At 36.5% G+C, this 21,861-nt stretch overlaps 1 long non-coding RNA gene across 3 annotated transcripts in view; it reads right to left on the bottom strand.

The window, feature by feature from the left end:
- Positions 1 to 21,627, bottom strand: part of LOC138703457 (uncharacterized) — a 249,520-nt gene extending 227,893 nt beyond the window's left edge. For 2 of the 3 annotated variants that reach the window (XR_011333176.1, XR_011333175.1), the window contains exon 1: positions 21,510 to 21,614. This is a non-coding gene — a long non-coding RNA (uncharacterized lncRNA). Of the gene's footprint in view, positions 1 to 21,509 lie in introns of all 3 variants that reach the window. The other variant, XR_011333177.1, reaches the window with a different exon arrangement.
- Between the last annotated feature and the right edge of the window lie 234 nt (positions 21,628 to 21,861).

The following is a 21,861-nucleotide window of genomic DNA, read 5'->3' as shown; positions in this document are numbered from 1 at the left end:
AACAATTAAAATATGTAATGATTTGATAGCACTGAAAATGGAAAAACAAAACTCTTATGAGAAGTAAAACCATATACCTATATTATATTATATACAAATATTAAACGAATTTGATACATAATTTTATAAAGTACTATATTATTTTGTGCGAGATCGTACGTATTTGCTTGGTTTCCGCACAAAACCAATCCGCGGAAAGTCTAAAATTCCACATTCAGTATTCCCAACCTAACACACATAATAATTTCCCTCTTCTTACCGCTTAAGTGACATATTGATTTTACTGCTTTAGGCTTTTAACATATTATTTTTAGAGACGTTCAATATAGTAATAATTATAAATTGGAAACTTACCACTGCAATTTCACCTAAATTGCACTGTTAATTATTGTTTTTAAATATTTTCAAAAATTAAGTAAACTCTACAACTCCACTAAAGTTACTGCATTCGTGATGCAAGTAACATTAAGGAAGCCATGAAAAAATCAACAAGACCGGCAAAATTAAACTTGCCGATGTTATTGCTGCAATATGTTATATAAAAAATATTGTTAAAATATTAAAATGAAAAATAAATCATTACATAACCTTACCGTTTGTTTTAAGTTCGCATTTATAGACTGGGGGGAAAAAAAGACAGACGGCCTGCTGGAATATAGTAAAGACAGAAAACATTTTAAAGCAACAATGTTGAAGATAGATATTTTTGTTTTGCAAATTTGCCGTCATTGAACAGAAACCAAGATGGAGATTTCATTGCAACTAATTAGAAATTCCTCTTTCAGGTATGTAATAAACGATCTTCGCACAAAATAATGTACGATATACGAGCGGTATGTTTTCTTTCAATTCTCGGAAATTAAAAACGTTCAACTACGTTTTGTTTTTTCAAACTTTTCCTCGAATATGAAAACTTCAACATACCGCTCTTGTAACGCATATTACTATTATAATATAATTTATTATATCTGAAATATAAAAAAAAATATTATTACAACTAGTACGTCACTGAGAAATAAGGAAAAGCTGTTAACTTGAATTTATTTGAAGCAAAGCGTTAATGGATTTGCAATAAGGTAGGCGATGTTTGAATCCTGTGTCTCAACTCTATTCTCACTTATTATCTTAGTCTATGCTCGATTACACTAACCTCTGGCGCTTGAAAGTGGAACTAAACGCTGGCGCACAGAGTAACAAAACACAGGAAAATTCGCTCAGTGTCCATTCTTTATAATCCCTATTCGCTGGATGTAATGCTTGATAATAGATGTACAGATACGGAAATAACATTTGGAGCTTCCTTATTGTATAAGTATCGCTTACAACACACTGTGCATGTGGGGTAAACAAGAGCCCCTGAATAGTATATGCTAATTGTGGCCAGTGCAGTGGTGCGAAATTGTTGCCAACATACAGACCCGATGAGAGACCGAAAGATCCCAATTAGCCTTTGCTTCGCTAGATAGAGAAATAAATAAAAAATGAGAGGAAGTAAGGGACTTCACTGTGTCTGCTGTTTTTAATTTAGTGTTTACCGATGTGCAACAATTTACGGTACGTAATAAGCTTGGAGAAAGTATTTACTGTACGTTAGAGCTCGAGAGAATTAAGATTCGTGCACTTTTCCTACCGTAATTAGTTTCCGGAAACAATTTCAAATTCTTTCTCGATTATTTCCGATGATTCATTATGTTACTTTCAAGTGTGTCTACCTGTAATTTCACTTAGTGGGGTTTAAAAAGGGCGTGTCAGCCACTATGGCTATTTGCGCCCTTTAATTTCACTTGAAGAATAACATTTACATAAGAGATGATGGTTTATTTTTGGACGGATGTGTCCTCATTTTAAAACTTTCAGGATTCCTGCAAGAAAGTTGTTCATCTTAGTTCACGAATGTAGTAGACAGCACGTTACGTAGTTCACGCAGCCTATATCACGTGACTATAGATAAGACAGCCGTCAGGTTATATTTCACGGACAGGCACACCAACGCGGACCAACTTCCACCAACACATTTCACAAAGGATTACGGAGAGCGGAGTTGAAAGATCTGAGCGCGGTTATCGTGTTTGCCAAACTTGGTCTCCAGGCAACGGTTTGCCATCATCGCAACGTCTCTCTCTCTCTCTCTCTTACTCTGTCTCTCCATAGAAAGTCCTCATAAGAATGATGTCTGAATGACCATACAACACAGTTCTTGAAAGTAGATAATGGTATTTATTTACCTATATGATGATCAGGTCTTAGGATCTGTTTTGCAGTTACATTGTGTAAGGAAGAATTTCTAAAATGAATACGAGGCATGATAGCCCATGAAGGGCCATGGCCGACCAGCCGGCTGCTGGCCTCACTCCACACGCCTCAGCAGAGGTGAACGATTATCCAACCCAATGGTTCCCAAACTGGGTGTCGTTACCCCCAGGGAGGTCGAGTAAAGAGCTAAGGGGATCGCGAGATGATTTACAAAATAAAACAAAAACACGCTTTAACATATCCTTTTTGTTTTCAGAAACACAACATTTAACATGAAATTAAAAAGAAACTTTCAGTAGTTTTACACTGAAGTAAAAAAAATAATTTTATTAATGTGACAAATGTACTCGTTTTTGAGAAAGTACTTCTCAACTCTGGACTATGTATTCGATATACACATAGTATAGTATACAGTATTTATATTTATTTAAGCTGGTAGAGATAAAGCCATCAGGCCTTCTCTTCCCCCCTACCAGGAGATTACAACTACAATATTAAGAATACACATAGTGCTCTCACTTTCAAGATCAATAAGATTTCTCATTTTTGTTTTGTTTATTTGTTTTTGCAGCAATCATAGGAAGCTTCTTTTGTATAAATAAAGTTTAAGAGCTTGTTTTGAAAGTTCGGGTATTCTTGCATTCTTTTGATAGAAAAAACTGATCTACACTGCAAAACACTAGTTTCTCTACACGCTGTGAAAAAGCCTATTTTCAATATTCCATCAAAAGATATGTACAGGTAGGGAATTAAAATTGGGAGCGAGTCTTGATGTGAGTCCACCTGTATGTAGGCAGGAATTTAGCACGATAGTCCACAAGTAGCATATATACAGGCGCACTTCTTTACGGCACCCACGTAGTGTGTTGTAAGCGAAACTTATACAATAAGGGAGCTCCAAATTTTATTTCGGTGTCTGTATATATTTAAATGAATTTTTGCTTCATATTTTTTTTTAAGTCAGTTGAACGAAAATGGATCCATTTGTGATTGTACCTTTTACTGTTTTGGGTGTCTTTCGGAAAATACTCAAAGAGTTGTTGTTTAGAATTGTACAAACTTAATTGCATGTTCGCAAAAACAAACTCAGTATTTAAACAGAAGGCCTTCCTCCCATACATAGAAGGAACCACAGACAAAAATTGGGAAATTACTGAGGAAATTCAATATCAAGACGGTATACTGTACAATGCCACACACAAGATTTCCCTCTCATTAGTCAAAGTCAAAGATAAACTTCCATACCTCCAATCAGCCGGAATATACATGATCTCTTGCTCCTGCGGTTTAAAATACATAGGCCAAACTGGACGTATGGTGGAAGATAGAAGGAAGGAACACATCCGACACTGCAAATACGGACCATACGAAAAATCAGCAGTAGCCTTACACTCAGCAGCTTCAGGCCACACCATCGAATTCGACAATATCAGGATAATAGATAAAGAAGACAACTTATACAGAAGACTGGTCAAAGAAGCCTTCCACATCAAACTACATCCCAACAACATCAACAAGGACGAGGGGTTATAACTCAGCAACTCATGGGGAAGTCTACTCCAAGATCATACTAAGGAACGAGAAACCAGGTCCCACATGTACGCGGCGCCCCCCCCCCTTCATCCGGACATCGGGCACGGTATCAAGGTCACTCTTTCCGACCTTATGAGGGCCAGTATTTAATATGAATACTCCCCTCCATACAGACCTCAAACGGATTGGACAACGAAGGACCTATCAGATGCCAGAAGGAGAACCTACGACCTATCACCGAAAGTACTCCCGCCATCGAGACTACTATATATATATATATATATATATATATATATATATATATATATATATATATATATATATACTAGCTCGCAGACTATTTACTTATCCAACTGCTCTAAAGATGACCACAACACAGCGGTCGAAACGTCAGCCACCAACACCAAGACAACGCGGTAGAAGGCCCGAAGCTTATCCACAGACCAAACTCAATATTTGTCGTATCATACGTAGCTAAATTTTCCAGGAGTTCTTTAATGCACTGGAATGCGTCACATTCCTTTTCTCAGGAGATGTCGACCAGAAATCAAGTTTCTTTATAAAACCTTCGATTTTATTCCTGGCTGTTACATTGCCATCTTGGATTTGCAAATTACGATCCAAAGTGTTGAAGTGTTCGGAAATATAAGCAAAGTAGGCTACTAGAAATGATTTGCATGTAATATTTCGTGTTACTGCACAATATTCTTCTATTTTAGTCGTTCTTTGTTTGGTACCCACTACTTTTGAGCGGCGGTAATACGTCCAATCTAACGATGTGGTAGATGGTCAATTCGAAAATGTGTACAAAACAACCTTTGTGCCATTATTACGGAGTGTTTTCGTCAGCTGCATAACGTAAAACTATTTATATTGTGGAGTTACCATTTTTCAACAATGTCTCCCATTGCAACAGAATGAAATACGCTTTCTGAAGCATAAAAATTGAAGCGTTGAGAGTTTGATTATCCAATCAATAATTACTTCATAATAATCATATGAAATTGTTGCCGTTATTCTGAAATACGGTGTACGTGACTCCTGTTTTATTTGGAAGCAAAACTCATTACACTCGACTGTTCGTAGGTAAAGTCTGTGTCTGTGTCATATCTGGAATTCTGTATTTAAACTTGGTCCGCCAACTATACAGCCTCAGGTCCAGCGATTTCCAATAACTGCGTAACATAAAATATAACCAACAGCTCGAGGTACACATCACTTTTACGTATAGGTTCAAATGAATGATATTAAATGTTCTGAATTCATATAGACTTATGGTTTTTTTACATTTCCGATCAAAATTAAAATTTTTTGTGCTATATGACTATTTCTGACTTCTTGCTGATATTAAACGAGAGGAATTTTGTCGCTCTAAATATAATTAATTATATCGAGATGAATGTATAGGGCTTATTAAGAAATTTAATAATTAAAATTGAAATATATGGATGTATTTAAAATTTAAATTACTCATGGTTTATTTAACGACGCTCGCAACTGCAGAGGTTATATCAACGTCGCGGTGTGCCGGAATTTTGTCCCGCAGGAGTTCTTTTACATGCCAGTAAATCTACTGACATCAGCCTGTCGCATTTAAGCACACTTAATTGCCATCGACCTGGGCCGGGATCGAACCCGCAACCTCGAGCATAGAAGGCCAGCGCTGTACCAACTACGCTATCAAGGCCGACTGGATGTATTTGTCTTCTATATAAGTACAGTATATAGACTTACGTCGACCTGGTTGGCGAGTTGGTACAGCGCTGGTCTTCTATGCTCGAGGTTGCGGATTCGATCCCGGGCCAGGTCGATGGCATTTAAGTGTGCTTAAATGCGACAGGCTCATGTCAGTAGATTTACTGGCATGTAAAAGAACTCCTGCGGGACAAAATTCCGACACATCCGGCGGCGCTGATATAACCTCTGCAGTTGCGAGCGTCGTTAAAACATAACATTAACATTATAGACTTACAAGTAAACCTTCAGACGGGATAAGAAACAAAACAAATGCGTTTATTGCCATTCGATTCAGCATTAAAACCAATGAAAAATACGTAAGTTTTAGAACTCGAACGCAATGGACACCAGAGACCACGACCAATCAAGATGCAAGGTGACATGGACTACTTAGACTAGATTGCAAACACATATATCACACAGCGATACTAGAAGCGAGAGAGAAGACAGTGCTGCTCTAGAAAGCGCTGTCAGTTGTAGCCTACCTTGCAGTTTGTGTAATGTTATGTACAGTGAGCTGAAGAAGATGAAACCAGTAGTGGCTAAAAGAGAGAGAGAGAGAGAGAGAGAGAGAGGGTTATGAGGAGACAGACTGTGAAATGTCGTGAAAGGAAGTTGAAATTGTTGATGATATATACTACTTATTAAAGAATTATGAAACGGAAGCAGTTAAAGAAAGTCATACTCTGGACCAGGCCTGCACAAACAGCGCTCAACGAGCGCGCGCGCTCCTTCGGAGCGGGAGAGCCGTGTTTACCGCTCGCCGAAACGGAGAGGAAGATACGTCAGAATGACATAGACTTGCTGTAGGTGGAGGAGAGGGAAACGACCACTCAGTTATCTAGTGGAGTGCAGTGTGTAGGCCTATTCTCATTAACTGTTTCACGTTGCTTACCTACTGCTACAGTACAGTATGGAGGAATCTAAAAGACGGAACATAACATTTAACATTTAACGATTTACAGCTCGAACTTATTGATCTTCAATGTGACCTAAGAGCTAAAGATTGTTTGAATAATACTACTAGCCTGGTTGAGTTTTACAAGACTAACATTAGCAATAATATCCACGACTACACAGGCTGGCTGTGAATATGATTGCTTTTGGCTCAACATTTATATTTGTGAGCAACTGTTTTTTGTTATCAACTTTAATAAAGGCAGCATCGAACATCTGTAACTGATGTTTCATTACGATCAGTAGGCTACTTTTCCTTTCAGCTGCCAACAGCATAAAACCTCGTTTTGATGTACTGATAAATAAAAATATAACAAAATAATATTGTACATTTAAGTAGCAATCAGTAGAATTTCTATTACTTCTGTAAATTAAATATTTCGTTATTAATTAATAATAGTCGAAGATAGTTTTGCAAACACTGAACGGGAATTTATTTCATAAGTACTCGTAATAGTACTTTCTTTTGTGTACATTTTGTACGAGATCACCCCTTCTTCCAGTCCACCCTCATAACAGAGCGCAGCTAATATCTGCATTCCGCTCATGAGCTGTGAGCCGGCTCGGAGAGCGCAAACCTTGTGCAGGCCTGCTCTGGACATTGATGAAAATGAACCACGAGACGATGAGAATGACATGCGTCATGTATGAGAATGGGAGACTGAAAAACAACTACTACGTCAGAAGAGGAATCAAGTACTTCACAATATTCCGATTCTCTATACTCTCCATCCCCTTCCAAACATCCCGAGTCATTGACTTTGAAAAAAATGTAACGTAATAGAGTAATCAACTTTACATTCATTCCCGAATTTGTACAATCAATGACTCTGTGACCAGAATTAATGAAGATCTAGCATCTGTAGCTCAATGGGCGCAAAAATTTGGACTTAGACTAAACCCAGACAAATCACAAGCTATAATAATGGGCCACCAACGAGCATTAAACAAAATAGATCTAGCCACTGTATCAAATACAAAAATAAATAATACTACAATTACATATAGTAAGACAGTAAAAAATTTAGGGGTATATTTACATTCAAATTTAAATTTTCAAAGTCAAGTGACCTACATATGTAAGAAAACTTTTTCCATAATTCATTCCCTCAAACACTTAACCAATGTTTTACCTCTCAGCCTTAAAAAGAACCTGATCCAAACTTTAGTGATGCCCCACTTCGATTATTGCGATTCTTTATTCACGAACCTAAATACTGATCTTGCCCATAGACTACAGCGTGTTCACAATATCTGCTTTCGTTTCGTTTGTAACATTAGAAAATTCGATCATGTAACACCGTCACTAGAATTGTTGTCTTGGAGTCCACTTAAAGAAAGAAGATTCTTCAACTCTCTCTTATTACTATTTAAAATCATCCACACCTCCACACCCTCTTACCTAGCATCTCGTTTTGTTTACCTTTCACTACCTCGAACCCGGAACATCTACCTTCTCTCTATTCCTCTGCACAGAACATCCTTCTACTCATCATCTTTCAGCATATCTATTCCACGCCTCTGGAATTCTCTCCCTGACCACGTCAGAGACTGTCGGACAATATCAAAATTCAAATTTAAATTAAAAAATCATATTCTAGTTCGTGGAATTGTTCGTTGAACACATGTCAGGTTGCGCAACTTCACCTTAACCCATGACATATAGTAAATATTGTAACTATGCTGTTGTAAAATTGAAAATTAATATGTAATGTATTTATTATTATTATTATTATTATTATTATTATTATTATTATTATTATTATTATTATTGTCAGTTATCAATATCATCATTGCTATCTCTGTTTTCTTTCTTTTCGTTGTATTAGCTCGATGAGAGCACTATTATGTACTTTTGACTCTGTTGACCCTCTATATGGCTTTAACTTAAGTTGTATCATTTTCATCAGTGTTTGTATTTCTTTTTTGTATTTATATGTGCTATCTGGTAGGATGGAAGAGAAGGCCTTATGGCCTTAATCCTGTCAGATTAAATAAATTATTATTATTATTAATCGATTCTGCCAGGTGTACCGACTAACAATAAGAAAAAGTTTAACCAGGTCGTGGAGCAGTATGAAACATAGTTTACAAGGCTAACACACGAAAATCAACTCTACAAAATGAAGCAAGCTAACGAACAACAAAACGATGTTATGAATAAAATTAAATAAGTGCACCGAAGAACATTAAATGACGAATTTTGTGTACTGTGGTTATTAAATGAAATTGTAAAAGAAAGTAACATAAAAAGAATTGCTCGTAATTTATTAAGGACAGTTAAAAATTACATCAACGCAAGTCCTTCCTGGTTACATCGCTTTAAAAATAATTATATAGTAAGATTGTCAGCTGAAAAATAACACCAGGTACATGACAAGATACCTCTTGAACAATCAATCCAAACTTTCAGACGTGAGTACACGTCACTTATGGACAAGTACAATGATGATCATGTGTTTAATGTACAGGGACATCATTTTATTTTTACTTCAATTTTTATTGTACCTGAGTTTTGGAATGTACTTCACTCCCACCCCTTCTACTAGTAAACTTCCAACCGTTCACGACACAGAGCCGAGGGCGCGTAAGCAGTACTGAGTTACTGAGTATAGTACGTTTCAGAAATATGTTCGCGTTTTCCAGTGACGAAAGAGCTTTCAATATTGAATCATATTTTCGTACGGGTACTGTCGTCCGTTTCCCTATGTCGCATCCCGGTTTCCCCCACCTGCTTCTGTTCGCCCCTCTGTAAAGTCTAGTAGCTGGGCTATCTTAGCTCTTTTCTGAAAACATTAATTTCTGTTAGGAATTGGACGTCTACGTAATATTATTCAAGTGTTTAAAATATCTTAACTAAAAGGGCCTCCTTAAGTAATTAACTGTCACGTGATCCCCCCCTTTCTACAACCCTGCGACAAAACCACTTGAACGGACAGTAGATAGCATTTCTGAGTGATTTTATCTTTTCGGATCGGGCAGAAGTGAAGATTGAATTTACAGTACGTAAGGTACTCTTTTATAGAGTAGGTACAGAATTATTTCAACATGAGTTACTCGTACGAAGGACGAAACTGGTAATTGTAATTAGGTACAATAGTCTATAGTGCGATAATATGGACAAAAGAACTGAAGCCTGTATCGAAATGAACGGCCACCATTTTCTAAAATGTGTTTAAATATCCATGTTATAATTATTTTTCAATTTAACTTCATTCTCTATATAGTACGCTAATGTGCTGTAACAGTACAATATACACTGCATAATTAATACTTCCGAATGGATAGCTCAATTCGTGTGTAAAACACTAAGTGTTAATACAGTACTGTATTTTGATTAAACAAAAACCTAATGAAAATTATCAAACTCAAAATTGCGATATTTCCTAATTTACATAAATGGATGAACTACTTTTCTTCCCTCCTATACCTAGTAAAGTGATTTGTATTTTACGCCAGTATCATCGAACTCCGTCGTGGAAAGGGTAGCAAACGGTGTTTCCTGTTTCAATCGTTAATAGAAAGGTGTAGCCAGGTTAATATTAAAAATGTTAGTAAAAATAAAATGATGTCTCTGTAGATGAATGTGGATTCCATAAGGAAATCTTTTCGGCAGAACATTAGAACGTCAAGTGAACCAGTGAAGTGTATGATGTCTTGCAATCCAAAGGAGTAACTACACATTCCTACACTATAATGCCGGTGGTTTCTAAAGCTGGAAAATTGATGCGAAAGTTACTACTGATTCTTCAAGAACTAAAAGGTGTAAGTGTAAGAGTTATGGAACGCATTTTCCATATGAATAAAATTCTTTCGAGAAATATTCCTTCCTAACTCTGCAACACGCAATCTTCTGCTATTAGACTCGTATGGTGTCCACTGCGACGAAAATACAATTAAGCAAATGATAAAAGAAGCGTACTATGATCTTGGAAGACTAATGGTGAAAATCATAGGCCTACCATCAAATACGACTTATGAGCTGCAACCTTTGGAGAGATATTTTTTTCGAATGTATAAGCATATGATTCGATAAATTTTCCGTAATGTATATTTTAAGGATTCATCTGATATAATACAAGAACGCAACAATATACTCAAACTAAGACGCTTGTTTACCAGTAGTTTCTTTCTCCACAATTCCAACAGGGGCATCGGTATGGTTAGGTATTAGCTGGATTGGCATCCAAGAGTGGACATCGTTTACAAAACACTACGGAGTACTTCAGTACTGTATCCGAAATGTACAAGATTATATCTGCAGTGCTCGGGAAAAGTGACATAAGTCAGTTTTCACGAAAACTTTTTTGATAATTTATTGACAACTTACGGAACATCTGCTCGCTTGGAAAGAAATACATAAGTATTTGTCCCATTACAATAATTCATATAGAAAAAAATCAAATCAACATAAACTAGTGTAAGTTGTCAGTAAATTATCAAAAAAGGTTTGTGGAAACTGACTTATGTCACTTTTCCCAAGCACTGCAGATTATGACCTATGCAAAATCAGCTTAAGGTGCAGGTGGTGTACTGACAATTTATGTTTTTAACATTTTTTCATTAGGTATCACTTTTGTGCGACATAAGTTCCTGGATAAAAACAAACACAGATTCTGGAAATACGATGCAATAAGTAACATCATGACCACATCATCGTTTTCCTCCTTATGCATTAATCACTAGTTGAAGATGTTTTCTTACTGTTTGAAGCCTCGTGTTCTGCGCTGTGTATCGCACTTGTTAACTGCAGTCGAGTTAGGAAATTTGAGGAATATTCATATTTTATTATGCTGATTCCAATAATATTCGTTTAATTTCCGTTGTTTTTTTAACTCAGGTGAAGGTTTACTTGTTAGCGGAATCGAATCGAATAGAATTTCTCTTCACAGTGTATTTAAATGGAAGATAGCAGAAAGCGGCGCATCGAATCGAATCGAAGCGAATCGAACAGAACAGAACAGAATTCAGGAGCTAGAATATTTATTCCACTGCCAGAACAGAATTTCTCTTCACAGTGTATTTAAATGGAAGATAGCAGAAAGCGGCGCATCGAATCGAATCGAAGCGAATCGAACAGAACAGAATTCAGGAGCTAGAATATTTATTCCAATGCCAGAACAGAATTTCTCTTCATAGTGTATTTAAATGGAAGAAAGCAGAAAGCGGCGCATCGAATCGAATTGAAGCGAATCGAACAGAACAGAATTCAGGAGCTAGAATATTTATTCCACTGCCAGAACAGAATTTCTCTTCACAGTGTATTTAAATGGAAGATAGCAGAAAGCGGCGCATGGAATCGAATCGAAGCGAATTGAACAGAACAGAACAGAACAGAATTCAGGAACTAGAATATTTATTCCACTGCCAGAACAGAATTTCTCTTCACAGTGTATTTAAATGGAAGATAGCAGAAAGCGGCGCATGGAATCGAATCGAAGCGAATTGAACAGAACAGAATTCAGGAGCTAGAATATTTATTCCACTGCCAGAACAGAATTTCTCTTCACAGTGTATTTAAATGGAAGATAGCAGAAAGCGGCGCATGGAATCGAATCGAAGCGAATTGAACAGAACAGAACAGAATTCAGGAGCTAGAATATTTATTCCACTGCCAGAACAGAATTTCTCTTCACAGTGTATTTAAATGGAAGATAGCAGAAAGCGGCGCATGGAATCGAATCGAAGCGAATTGAACAGAACAGAACAGAATTCAGGAAGGAGAATATTTATTCCAATGCCAGAACAGAATTTCTCTTCACAGTGTATTTAAATGGAAGATAGCAGAAAGCGGCGCATCGAATCGAATCGAATCGAAGCGAACAGAACAGAACAGAATTCAGGAGCTAGAATATTTATTCCACTGCCAGAACAGAATTTCTTGTTTCGGGTATGATCGTAAGTTCTCGTGAAGCCTTCGTGGAAAAACAAATGAATCACATCCATTCTTGGGAGCTTAATTTGTTTACTATTGAAAGTTAATGCTACCATTTCATATTACCTCCAAAAGTACCAGCTAGAAGAGCTTGAAGTAATCGGACTTCTGGTTGGAGCAAGAGGTACCGCTACTCTCTTCATGAAAGATGTGTTTAAGAGGCTTGGAATACTTACATCTATTATTCCGATTGTAACTTTAGCTGTACTGAAAGGCTCAATTGCTCTCCTGAAGCATTACATATATTCGAAATGAAACCAAGTTCATTAGCATTCTTTACTTTTTTGTAACACTTGCCTCTCTAAAACTAGGTATATTTCCACCAATCACAAAATGTATTTGCAGCTATGTACTTCTAGAAGTTTCATTGTCAAAACAAAATTAATGGTTCACTGAACTTGTAAACATTTATATGGTTAAGTACTCTTTGTCCCTTGTGGCAGCTCACGAATGGTGAGAAGATTTCTAAATTAATTAATTACGTATACAAAAATCATAATTTAATATGAACGAAGAGAAATTGATAAATCTTGTGTAGAATTACTGGGTGGTATTCGTAGACATTTCGCAGCACGCGCTACGAGCGTACTAAGCTAGCCACGGCTATCCACTGGTTACTAGTACAGAATTCAAATCATATCCTATCGCTAACACTGGTTTATGAATACGAAAAACGCTAATAATCCACCGAAAACCAGCGCTAAAAATATCTATGAATACGGCCCATTCTCTTTTGCATGACAAAACACAAAACACAAAAGTACTGTTCGGTTCGATTCCACTAAATGTGAGTGGCAGCAGACTTTTCGTTTCGATTCGATTCGGTTCGATTTCGCTAAGTGGGAGCGGGGCTTTAGACAGCTGTTTTAAGAAACAGAGGAATAAGGGGATCGATCATAGCAGAAATTGCATCTATAAAATACGGCCACACATTACTACAAGATGCAGATGGAAATGTTATAGGATTAGGGTGTAAATCCGGATTTCACCTCTTTTTCCAGTGAACTGCCAATTATTCCAAAACCAATTCTGTTTCTGTTCTGAATACCAAAAAGGGGAGAAAATCCTCATAGAAACTGTCTATTTCTTTATGCGACTGTGAAGATCTGAGAGCGTTGGCTTCTGCTGGGATGTATAAACCACAAATGACGAGAGGTTTAAAGAGGAGACAGCCTCATTCCAGGTTTGTGCTTTGACTGCAGTCGTTTTCTGCGCCGTTGGGATTCTTTACGAGCAAAAGGGTAGTTCAATTCAAAAGCTGTCCAAGTAAAACAGATTTTGTAATTTCAAAGCAAGCAAAAGGCAACCATATAGCGACGCATTGATTCCGTCCCTTGCACATCGATAAACAGGACGCTGTGGTAGGTTGTGAAGTTCGTAACTAGTGGTTCACAAGTCGCTTATACAATTCCTGGGACGTACTTCAATAGAGAGATCTTCGATTTTGAAATACAACCACCGACGTATCTCAGTAGACAGACGAGTTTTCCTTCTGCTCTGGAGCTGCGTCTGGTTCGATTCCCGCTCGGACTAATTACCTGGTTGGGTTATTTTACGAGATTTTCCCAAAGCGTAAGGCGAATATCACGCTTTCTACAGCGAAACCTAGGCTCGTCTGGCCAAATATCATCTCTCTATCACAATCCCATGGACGCTAAGTAATCTGATAATTAATACAGTGTGTCGTGAAAAAAAAAAACAACTGTACAGTTATTTACGACACAAGTGTTAACATGACAGTCCATTTTATGTGTAGGGATATTTGTGAAACGAGGTCTCAAACAGAGTCGAGCAAACCGTACGAACAAAATAAAATGATTCTTAACATGTGTGTTATGCACTGTATTTTAGACTGCCGTTCGTTAGTGCTGATATAGATACATTTCCAGTGCTGTCATGGTAATTTTTCTCTTGGCCATACGGCCCACTTCTTGTTTTCTCCCTTGAAATATATTTCACTCTCCTCTGTCTATCTCTCCGATTGTCATTTAATTACTTTTATGCTCGACCATGCCGAAATGTAGTAATTATACACCTGGTAGCAGTCCTTTAATGCATGTCATTGAAGTACACCTACTCATTAAAGTACAGGTGTTCAGCCAATGACAACTCAGCTTACAGGTGTTCAGCCAATGACAAGTCTGCTTTGTACCGTTATAAAACCGCAAGTATCGATTATTCTCGGATATGCAATCGAAAGAGAATTAGCGAAAAGTCACGGAGGCTGGAAATCCAATACTGTCGCAGAAGGTTATGTTCTGTTACTATAATAATTAGCGTTAATTGTAAATAATATTTAAATAAATTCAATTTGTCATCTCGTTTTTCAATGTCGAATTCAATAATCAAGTTATATCAAGTTTAACGGGATTACATCAATGTCAATGACATTATTGTTCCTCGGAAAAAATCAATACTTTCGCGTCTGCGCACATCTCACAATTAACGACCTAGAACAAGGTCACTTCCGATCTTGTCAGATACAAATAAAATGTATACATCTGAATAATTTCAAGTTAGAAATATGGTCGAGCATAAAAAGTCGTATGAAACTTGCCTATAATGGTAATTAAGATGCTCGTATGAATATTATGAAACTCGCTTGCGCTCGTTTCATAAACATCCATACTTGCGTCTTAATTACTATCATTATAGGCTCGTTGCATAATGTACTATTTATTATTAAAGAGGAAGTAAAGAAATTGTTTTGCTCTACTTTTTAATTGTACATGCGTGATTTAAAGAATACACCATGTAGCCCCACCGTAGATGCACACTTGTCTCGATGAATCTTGGAGTATTTGCAGCATTTCTTGTTTTTCAACCATTACTTTAGGTAATTTTGGATCCCAGTGCTGCAGAGGTGGACAATTTTTGTTTATGAACATCAAACAGAATACATTAGGAACAGCAAGAGATGATCTAAGATCTGTACAGATCACTGCGTACAAAACTTAGGCACCCATATACCGTATGGCTCCGTACAGACAAAATTTTCTTTCCCCCCCCACCCATACAATTAATTATAAAAATTGTAGGTTCCGATATGATGTATGGCCCTGTATGGCCTCCATAACAGCACTGGACATTTTTCAATTCTCCACTGCCTTAGTATTCCCCTTCATTGTAGGCCTAATAGTGCAACTGTAACACATTGAGGGGAAAGACCTACGGTACAGGAAATAAATCTTATTTCTCATATTATTTTCAGAAGAGACTCTATTTTCCTAACATAGTTTCATATCAATATATGAAGCCTTTTAAATACAACATTTTCACTTTTGCACTTTATGGTAATCACAGACATAAACATGCAAAGAAAAAAAATCTGTATTATAAAGAAAATTATATATATTCTCTCAAGATTATCACAGAATCACAAATCTTCTCTTAAATGAAAACTAAAAAACATCTAATCAATTTTGTTCTATAATAAAAAAAAATAATTTTTATATTTTAATTTTTCATTTTGTAAACAGAAAGAAAAAATTGCAAGTCTACTTGTAACTTATTCTTTAATTTGCAATTTAACAATTGCATCTTACAGAATTATTCATGTATATTGTGAGAATATGCCCTGAAAATTTTATTCAATTATCTCTATTATTGTCTGAGATATTACATATTAAGTTTTGAAAAATGTAAAAATCAAACTCCGGATATTCAAGGGGACTGGAACACAGCGGCTATTTAAAAATGGAGTAAAAGCAATTATTTTCGTTAGACTTTGAAATTTCGCTCAAATGTAGTCAATACTATGAATTATTTTTAGGGTAAAAATAAAAACAGGTTAATTTTGACACATATTTGGTCATTCCTGTAGGTCCTTTCTCTTGGAACCAAGAGGTACTATAGGTCAGTGTGGAGCAATAGACTGTAGATCGAGAGGTCCCCGTTTCAAATCCACATTCCCCCTAACATTATATTTTGTAATTACTCGTACATTTAATTCTTAATTGTTTCATATTGATATCAGTAAAATAGTCGTTGAAGCAGTTCATTTAATATGTATACAGTATGTTTCTTAAAAACGAGTAATTTTTCAAAAAGTATACGTACAATTGTTTTAATATAAATTAATAGTCAATAAAAATGTAATTACGAAGCAAATAGATTTAAAGAAATAGTTTCTTCAAACTAAGTTGCAAAATAGAAAATAAATAACCTCTGAAACCTTTATTAAAATTGCTCACAATTACTGCACTGTTTTTTATAATTTTATCTGCCTGAAATTGAAGAGCTCTCTGCAAAAAGCTAGTAGCTCCACTTTTGCAAAGATGCGGAAGACAGCAAAAATATTAAAAAAAAATTCAACTTTAAACTGAGCTTCTTTCCTTCTTTAGAGTTTGTACTAGATACCTAGGAGTTTCATTTTATCACTTACTCATTTATCACCATCAGCAATTTAGGGGGATAAAATAAACAGATAATGGAGCTACTCCCCTTTTTGTAATAAAATTGGATACAATTAGCCACATTATGCACTGAACATACGTATAGTGTGCGCATATCATAAACTACAACACAAAACATAGCATATATATACTGGTCCAGAATTGTTATCAACATTTTTAGCTCAATGGGCGAGTTGTTAAAATTGTTATTAATTTCCCATTATATTGATGACATAAGCTTTGAAATGAGTGGCAAAGCATCACATTCGAAGCTTTCGCGTGTTCACAATTTCGTTGAAAGGAATCAGGCTAACAGATTTCAATATATAGATATAAAATCTGCTAATTGAAAAGTTATTTTCTTCACCCAATAGACCAGAACTCATGAAGTCATAACGTCAGCGTTCGTGTTTTGTTTTGCGCAATATTAACGAGGAAGGAAGGGAGGGGGATAATAGGCGACAACGATCAGTCCTCCGTCCCTCCCGCCACCATAAGGGCTACTTGTCGTGATGAGCAACTTATCTCACTCCCAATGGCACCCATTGGTGCGTCAGGATGCCAGATATTATCTCTACATCCACGCACTCTGCAGTCAATACCATGAAACACACATTACAGTATACTCCCTATTCGTTGTTACCTAATAAATGTGTCCTTTTAGGGAACCACGATTGAAGTTTTATGTTTAGAATATTCTGAGTATATTTTTAATAGGAAATTATTTATCTTTGATTTTTATTTCAATAATAACTACCATCACTATATGTGCGTCCGTTTCGTCTGCAATATTCGCCGGGCTGATCACGTAACGCCATCCCTCGAAATGTTGTCCTGGCTCCGCCTAGAAGATCGTAGGAAAATCCACTGTCTTCCCCTTCTCTTTCACATATTGCATTTCTCCACTCCTGTCTATCTTGCGTCTCGTTTTCAAAATTTATCCACCCATCATAACCTAGACACACGATCACAACACTCCTAAATATTATCCATTCCCTCCCACCGAACATTCTCATATTCATCTTCTTTCACTGTGGCTGTTCTTCGGCTTTGGAATTCCCTAATGAGTAATGTCAGGGACTGTCAGACATCAAACCAATTTAAGAATAGGCTAACGAAATATTTTTCTAACAATTCTTGTTAACAATAATAGCTGTTTCAGGTTTCTCAATGTTTAATGGTTATATTTATCACAGATAAATATCTAAACTATCTCATTATTATTATTATTATTATTATTATTATTATTATAACTATTTCTTACCAATTTTTATTATTGTCACACTAACATTACTTATCCAACTTTCATTATTTACTTTCATGTTGTTTTATGGTCTAGATATTAATGTAATAACTATGTAACCAATTGTATTCAATTAGAATTAGAGTCTGGCTGGGCGGAAGAGAAGGCCCACTGGCCTTAGCTCTGCCAGATTAAATAAATAAATTATTATTATAAATTGTAGTAAGAACCCCGTTTATCCGAAATAAAGGGGATGGAGCCATTTCGAATAAAGTGATTTTTCGGATAATCGATGAGAAATATTTTCAGTAAAAATGGGAAGGAAAAGAGATCGTTAGGCATGTAAATTACTGTATACACGAAAATTCTTTGAATTTAATATTGTAATTGCAATCAATTTTACATCCAAATTATTTTACTCGACATCACACTCGCGTAATTTAAAAAAATAAGACGTACCGATAACGTCATAACTGCAACACAACTAAAATGAATGAGATATTGGAAACTTACCTCTAACGCATACACTGTAATCCTGTAATTCCCGGATAGGTGGGAGGAGAGGGGCGAAAAGAACGTCTCACTAACAGGACTGGCCGCTCCCTGTTACTATATAAAACAAGTGTTTGGAGGATGGAGGTGGAAAACAGATGTGCTGTCCAAATTTCACGAAGGATCCCTGCGAGGGGAGTTTGGTTCTTGCGGGGTAAGAGGAGAGAATAAGCCAGTAACTCAGCGTTTTTGAAGGAGCAGGTGGATGGGAGTGGTGTCATTGGCCGGCTGGGACAAACAAGACTCAGTCAATGGCCGGTAGGTTCCGTGTCGAGGATAGGTTTTAAGAGTGGGGGAAAAACTTGCATTTCTTGCTCGGATCTTCTCGTGAAATGTGGACTGTAGCATTGCTGTGAGGACATTGACACATATTTCTAGCCATGCTATTAGGGGATGAACAAAATATTGTAGGGATAAACAAAGCATTGGCTGCTTCTTTTCCGACGTTGTTTTGGATAAGCCGGATTTCCGTTAATCACTGTTTGGTTAGGAGGGGTTTTACTGTAAATGCATATAGGAAAAAAATGGAAACAACAGATACAAGATAATGATTGAAGAAGATACAGTATACCTCAGTTTTATTGATAGACTAGTTAATTACAAGACAGAGAGAAACACAAATCCGGGCAAACCAAGGTAAATATCACTGAAACAGTTTAAGAATACACTTCATGAAAGAGACTTTAAAGTTTAATTAATGATGATGATGATGATGATGATGATGATGAATATGATGATGGTGATGATTACGATTTTGAAAAGATGGACAGACTCTTGGTGAAAAGTCTATGTTTTATTTGCAATTGGAATGGAATGGAATTTAACTGAGAGGGGCACGGACAGCCCAGCACTGCGACTTATTGTGATCTATTGCGCTAACCCTCGATATGGAATGAGTCGCATGCTACAGATCCCCTACGCGCACCGCCCTAATCACATGACTCCCTTAACGACCGGTCCCTACATCCGACAGAATCACATACCATTCCTACTTCGGCAACTTCCCCCAAGGCTCCCCTGTCGGTCCAATGCGAAACTCCTCCCCCGAGTAGGTCCGCCTCGGGTGCTCGTTGCAGAAGCCATCCAACATCACTTAGCTATATTCCACGGAGGCCGGTCGAGAGAGCCAGCAACTTCGAGAATCCGCCGGTAGACTGATTTGAAAAACCAGAAAAGGGATGTTGAGGAAAGGATGATGGGGAGGAAAGGAAGTGGCAAAGATGAGTGGGGTTCCAATCGCCTGATAGAGTTACCTGATATTCATCCGAAGGAGTGAGGAAAAAAAACCGAAAAAACCTCACCCAGACAACTCCCTGACCGGGATTCGAAACCGGGACCGCTGGGTTCGAAGTTAGGCTCGCTAACACCACAGCCACAACAGTGGACCTATGTTTTATTTAGTTGGTTATTTATGACGCTGTATTAAGGGTATTTGAGAATAAGGTGCTTAGGAAAATATTTGGGGCTAAGAGGGATGAAGTTACAGATGAATGGAGAAAGTTACACAATGCAGAACTGCAAGCATTGTATTCTTCATCTGACATAATTAGGAACATTAAATCCAGACGTTTGAGATGGGCAGGGCATGTAGCACGTATGGGCGAATCCAGAAATGCATATAGAGTGTTAGTTGGAAGGCCGGAGGGAAAAATACCTTTGGGGAGGCCGAACGTAGATGGGAAGATAATATTAAAATGGATTTGAGGGAGGTGGGATATGATGATACAGATTGGATTGATCTTGCTCAGGATAGGGACCAATGGCGGGCTTATGCGAGGGCGGCAATGAACCTCCGGGTTCCTTAAAAGCCAGTAAGTAAGTAAGTAAGTAAGTAAGTAAGTAAGTAAGTAAGTAAGTAAGTAAGTAAATAATAATAATAATAATAATAATAATAATAATAATAATAATAATAATTATTATTATTATTATTATTACACATTTCAAAACAAATTAATTTTATTCATCGTGTTACAAATGTTGTTACTCTTTGCAATTTATTTTCTCACAATATTATAATATATATAAATAAAATTATTTACCTATTATATAACCAAATAAGAATATAATCATTCATTTTCTGCATTGCACATTAAAGACACTCTTTATAACCTTCCTCACCCCAAAAAATACGTTTGGTTTAATTCATACGTTGTAGTGTTTAAGTAGGAATATTAAATTAATTTTTAATAAATTTACTACTTAAAAATCTTTTAATATTAATTTTCTACCTACGAAAATAGGCATTTAAAAGCAATGTACGTGTTAAAATATATTCATAGTAGACCCTAGCTTGTTACAAGTGCCAATTAAAACGGAATACAGTTATTTTTTAGTAATTAATTTCTTTTAAAAATATTTTCTCATCGATATAAACTTTTTCGTCTCCTTTGTTAGTTTAGACTACGTGACAAACAAGGTCTTAAAATATAGCGCCTGATTTTAAATGAAAAGCCTTTATTTTTTTTTTTTGCAATGGCTGCATTTCATGTGTGTTACTTCCCGATAAGTTGGAGATACTGAATATGAACATTGTCCAATAATTTAGCAGGAAGTGCCGTTCACAGACAGATACACACAAACTTACAAAGGAAAAGACAGACAGAATTTAAGAACACTTTTTCGATATGAGTGATGCTGAAAACAAGAAAATCTGAAAATATATTTTTGCAGCAATGTAAAACTTTCATATTATACATAAGAAATATAAATTTACGAAGTTAATATTATATGACACCGAAACTGTTTAATTAGGACAGACTTCTAGTATCGTATTAACAGAGAGTTAGAATGAAAGTTGAATAACTGCATTTCGTTGTTACATCACCTTCAACTGTTAAGTTACGTGATCAGTTAAACAAGATGGACGCCAACTCTGTGGACAGGGCATTTTTTGTGATTGACTTACCTATTCTGGAAACCTTATCCCGAAGAAATAAAGTGGGTTCAGAACACAGTGGAGTGTACGGCAATGAACAAGCACTCTTACTGGCCAAGCTCGGATCTGCCAACCGACGCTATGGCCGGGAACTTTGTGTTGACATATCTAAGTGTATAATCAAACAGGCTCTCAAGGAGAACCTGATTAAGAGTTCCTAGGAACCTGGAGATCTACACCAGCTATGAGAAACGTCAAACATCTTATTGGAGATGTAGGTCATCCCATATTATTTGCAGATGATATAAGTTTAGTAATGAAATTACAGCCATAACTCCAATACATTTCAATCTTCTACAGGGGCAATTCACCTCAAAGTATG

Source organism: Periplaneta americana, chromosome 7 (assembly GCF_040183065.1).
Source record: "Periplaneta americana isolate PAMFEO1 chromosome 7, P.americana_PAMFEO1_priV1, whole genome shotgun sequence".
In the NCBI taxonomy this organism is placed as follows: domain Eukaryota; kingdom Metazoa; phylum Arthropoda; class Insecta; order Blattodea; family Blattidae; genus Periplaneta; species Periplaneta americana.
Note: the sequence above shows the minus strand (reverse complement) of the source record. Positions and strands in the feature narration are given on the sequence as shown.